Genomic DNA, 5,515 nt, shown 5'->3' on the forward strand with positions numbered 1-5,515 from the left:
TGAGCAGGGACCCCAGTGCGGGGCTCGATCCCAGGACCCTGAGATCACGACCTGAGATGAAGGCAGCCGCTTAACTGACTGAGCCACCCAGGCACCGCCATAGTTCATTTCTTTTTAATGTCAAATATTATCCCACTGTATGAATGTACTACGGTCTGTTAATGCTTTCACCAGTTGATGGGCTTTTGAATTACTTCCAGTTTTTGGTGATTATAAAGTGGCTACACTCATACACAGGCTTTTGTGAGAACATTTATTTTCATTTTTCTCAAGGAAATGCCTGAGTGGGATTGCCAGTTCATAGGCTACGTGTATATTTCACTTTATAAAGAATTGCCAAACTGTTTCCAAAGTGGTTGTAGCAATTCATCATTCCGCAGCCTCTCCAATAGTCAGTATTGTTGAATTATTTGTTTGTTTATATTGTAGTCATTCTAATCAGTTTGTAGTAGTATCTCATTGTGGTTTTAGTTTGTAATTTCCTTCATGATTAATGACGTTGAGTATCTCTGCATGTGCTGATTCGACATCTGTTTATCTTCCTTGATGAAATCTTTGTCTAAGTGTTTTCTCCATCTTCAAAAAAAAGTTAGGTGTTTTTTTTTTAAGATTTTATTTATTTATTTGAGAGAGAATGAGATGAGAGAGCATGAGAGGGGGAAGGGTCAGAGAGCAGCAGACTCCCCGCTGAGCAGGGAGCCCGATGTGGGACTTGATCCTGAGACTCCAGGATCATGACCTGAGCCGAAGGCAGTCGCTTAACCAACTGAGCCACCCAGCCTCCCAAAAGTTAGGTTTTTAAAACTGTATTTTTTAGCTGTGAGTGTGCTTTTTCTGGTCTCTGTTTGTAAATATTTTCTGTCTGTGGCTTACCTATATCAATCAGCTATTGCTGCATAACAAAACCCCACACAGTCCTAGTAGTCTGTAACGTAACATGATTCTCTTGCACGTCTGTGGGTGCACTGAGGGTTGGCTGATCTCTGCTGGGCTCTGAGTTACAGGGCTCTAGCTGCGGGTTGGTTTTTTCTTTTCTGTACATGTGTCCTCTTCTTCTCAAACTAGTGTGCCAACCTAGGGTACAAGAGAGCAAGCAGGAACACATGAGCCTCTTGGGAGAAATGAGGAGTAATGGGCATGGATTTTTTATTTTAGAGTTATGAATACATTCTAAAATTGATGTGATGATGAATGTACAATGAACTAAATACCATTAAATAAACTAAAGATCATTGAATTGTACCTTTTAAATTGGTGAATTGTATGTCATACGAATTTTATTTCAATAAAGGATTTTAGAAAATAAAAGGAAAGGAAAATCAGATTGTAATAATGCATTTTGCCTTCTAAAAGTGTGTTGGGGCATGATGACTATTTATGGAAATATTTTTTTCTTTAAATAACTACAGATTCTGTGTTCTTTTTTCCTAAGAAAATAAAGCTTTAAAGCAGAAAGAAAGAATGAAAGAAAGAAAAAAAACAAAGAAAGAAAGAGAGAAAGAGAGAAATGAAACCTCTTAAGGCCTAGGCTCAGAACTGGCCCCTTGTTACTTCTACCCACATTCCATTGGCCAACACTCATCCAATGGCCAGGCCCAGAGTCAATGGACCAGGAAGTGTACTCTACCTTAGTGGGACTGACTGATGAAGGGCATGGATACAGGGAGGGCTAAAAAAACATGATAATTTAGCCTATTACATAAATGCTTAGACATTAAAATTTTAAAGAAAATCAAGGAAGTGAATGTTAAAAATCAGGTCAGTGGATGGGGGTGATTGGGAGGAATCCAAGGACCCGTGCAAAGCACTCCTTCTATTATGGATTGTAGTAGCACTTGGTGAATTGTTCTATTGTAACAATTTTCATATTGTCTTAAATTTCTTGTTAGACTATCTGTTTGCTTTTTCCCCTCTCCTAGGTTTCATGTTCCAAAAAATTCTTTCCACATTTTCTCCAGTTTTTCATTTAGGCTTACTTATATTCAGGGAAGTTCAAGGCCTTTTAAAATGGTTTCTGTGAAAACAAAACAATGTTTCTTGGGATCCTCCTTTAAACTTTAATCTCCTACTGTCAAAAAGATATTTCTCTCTTCTTTCTGCAGCAATTTCTGAAGGCCTGCTCTTCATTTAGAGACAATGTTGTTGGACAGGATTTAATAAGAGATGAAAAGGATACCAGGAACTGCATTTTAGAGTCTTAGGATTCAGTTGAATAGACATCTCATAACACCTAGGAAATAGTTGCCTAGTAATGCTCTGGAGTAGAGAGAGACAAAAAAGAGGAAAGCATGGCATTCCATGCATCCCCTAGCTTAGAATTCTTAACACTGGCTGCACATTAAGATTCCTTGAGGAGCTTTGAAATAATAGTGATGCAGAGCACCCCCTGAAGAGATGCCTATGGAATTGATTTGGGATAAAGGCTCCAGAATGGAAAATGCAATTCTCATTGTGCAATGTACTTGGGTGGCTCCCAGAATTCAGCATCACCAGCTTCTTTATTTTGCAAAGCGCAGATGTTAAAACACCAACAAAACTCATCATCAACAGTCATCACTACCTTATTGAAAATATATGTTACCACTAAAATATAGAAAGTACATTATTAAGGAATAAAGTATGGTTTGTTTGTTTTTCTTATAGCTATTTTCAGGGACCTTAAGGACTTCAAGGTCTTTAAGGCACGTAACATGACATTCCTATTGCCAGCATTTTCTAAATTTCTGCAGAAACACATTCAGGTAAGCAGATTAGTTGGCTGGCTTTAAAGTATGGTTTTTAAAGGAAATCAATCAGCTTTAAAAATGCCTTCAAGTGCGATTACATTATTTTATCTCTCCTTGCATTGCAAACAACTGCAGACTCTGTCATGAGTCATGGCCCATCAGTAGAGAGACATTTGAGCACGTTTGGAACCAGATACACTAATGGTTACTTTCTTGGATCACGAGTACCAGAGTTTTCACGAAGGCAAGGATTTGCTCTCCCTTCTCCATCCCATGAGTTTTTGAAAACGAGGCCACCTCTCTCACCTTTCCCTTGTGCTTCTAGCATCGACCTCTTGCAAACACCTGGGGTTGGGAGCAAGCACACATCGATTCTCAGAGCACAACGTCCTTTTGTAAAGTTTCAAAGAATAACTATGTCTTCCATGACACTTCTCTTTGAAGGAATAGCATTTATACCTTCCTGATTGGCCCATTTTCATGTGAATTTGGTAAAAATCTTTGTGAGTATCGATATATGTGTGGCGAAGTTCAAACTGAAGCTGAAGCGTGAGGAGAAACAGCCTTTGCTCTCTCACTGTTCCTGTGTTCTTGGCTCTCCGAATATTTCATCCTGTGGCGAATGTTGATATGATGACATAATTGGGAGGCAGTGAGTGACCATCTGAGCTGAAGGAAAGAAAAAAAATCACTATATGTGAATGCAAAGTGGTATAGCCCCTTGGGTAAAAAGGTATGGAGGCTCCTGAGAAGATTAAAAATTGAACTACCATATGATCCAGGAATTCCACTCCTGAGAATATATCTGAAGGAAACAAAATCACTATCTCAAGGTATCTAAACCTGCATGTTCATTGCAGCATTATTTACAATAGCCCAGACATGGAAACAATCCTCCCAACAGATGAATGGATGAAGAAAATGTGATAGATAGATAAAGACAATATGAAATGAAATGTTATTCATAAAAAAGAAAGAAATCCTGCCATTTACAACACCATGGATGGACCTTGAGAGTGTAAGGCTAAGTGAAATGTCAGAGAAAGACAAATATCATATAATCTCACTTATATGTGGGATCTAAAAAACGGGGAACTCATAGAAACAATGTAGAATGGTGGTTTCCATGGGCTGAGGGTTGCGGGAAATGGGAGATGTCAGTCAAAGGGTCCAAACTTTCAATTATAAGATGAATAAGTTTTGGAGAGATAATATACAGCACGGTGACCATAGTGAACAATACTGTATCATGTACGTGAAAGTTGGTAAGAGACTGGATCTTTAAAGTTCTCTTCACAACAAAAAATTGTAACTATGTGAAGTGATAAGTATTAATTAAACTTACGCCTTAAATGATATCAGATCATTATGTTGTTCACCTAAATGCACGTTACCTGTCATTTGTAGGTCAATAAAACTGGGGGGAAGGTGCCTGTAACCTCTTTGTTCCATCTTGGATGGAGATAATGGGTCATGGACAGAGTATGCTATTAAGTTAAAAAACAAAACAAAATAGTACTTAAAAGGCAAATTCCTCAGGGAGAACATAAAAGAGAAACAAATGTGGATTGTTTGATCACCAGCTTCCTGTCAAAGCTGACATCTGCAATTTTGTACATTTCACAGCTTCCTCCCCAATTTAGTTGCCAGCTAGTGTGTTTTGGTGACTTCGTTTCTAGTTTTTCAGAAGCCTTGGCTTAGCTCTCTTGTTCTGATCTTTGTTGGAATGAGAGGTAAAGATAATAATTTTTCTTGTATAATGGTAAGCATCAAGAATGTCTGAAAAATATAGCCTCAATGGATTTTTGTATTCAGACATGAAAATAACAAAGTAGTTTATTTTCTACACATGCCAGGCACAATAAATCACCTCCTACTGTTTGTTAAATTTTCAGTGAACACCAAGAGCAAAAACTATTTTTTTCTGGCAAGGTCCTTGAAGTACAGAGTTGTGATAAAAATTTCAGGCTAACTTGAAAAAGGAGAGAAGAACATTACCATTCTCACTGTGCCTTGGACACAAGGCTTCCTGGACGGTTGCCTGTTTTGCTCTGATGGGAGATGGTGTGGGGACCATGGACTTGGTTGCAAAGAGAAGCTATTGAAGGTCCATTTGATAAACTATCCTCAGAGAAAATAGCAAAATACTTTATTTAGGGAGAAAATATTGTTTTAATCTTTGGCATACAACTATCAGACGAGAGGTGGCAGCTCATAATCTTAAATATCAAGCCAAACCCTGCAGGGCCCACGGTCACATTCCTGGTAGGAATGTTCCTGCAGAACGTTGAGGGAATAAGGCATCCAGACAGCCATGTAATAAAGACATGGGTCCCACAGCAGCACTGAAAGTGCTCACAGCTTCTGACTTAAGACAGTCGGGTTTTCTGTTTCCCCCGATCACTGCCTTTTGATTCTGCTTTGAGTCTTGCTACACTTCTATACTTGACCACGTGACTCAGTTTTTACCTCACTGGTCTTCTGATCTCAGACATTCTGGCATTTTAAATCTATCTACAACTGCAGGATGATTATGGAAATACCTGTCTGGGGATTCCTCCCACTCGATCTCAGAAGTATTTGTCAGAAAAAGATTGTCCATATCAGAGGGGGATTTATAGAGTCCAAGATAGGACTCATGTTTAAAATTGGGTTGTGCAATTTTATAACAACAGTTGATAAATCAGTACAACATAGCATAATCATAACTGGGCAGTTGACGTGTTCATTGTTAGAGTGTAAGAGTGCAGAGCTCTTTCTTTCCCCTCACGTTTATCCCTTAGCAGAGT

The 5,515-nt window shown here is 38.7% G+C and overlaps 1 non-coding gene across 1 annotated transcript; it reads right to left on the reverse strand.

Moving 5' to 3' along the window:
- Positions 1 to 2,635: 2,635 nt before the first annotated feature.
- On the reverse strand, positions 2,636 to 2,765 carry LOC113912097. The gene has a single exon (XR_003516717.2). It is a non-coding gene; the product is annotated as a small nucleolar RNA SNORA33 (small nucleolar RNA).
- Between the last annotated feature and the right edge of the window lie 2,750 nt (positions 2,766 to 5,515).

Source organism: Zalophus californianus, chromosome 12 (assembly GCF_009762305.2).
Source record: "Zalophus californianus isolate mZalCal1 chromosome 12, mZalCal1.pri.v2, whole genome shotgun sequence".
Classification (NCBI taxonomy): Eukaryota; Metazoa; Chordata; class Mammalia; order Carnivora; family Otariidae; genus Zalophus; species Zalophus californianus.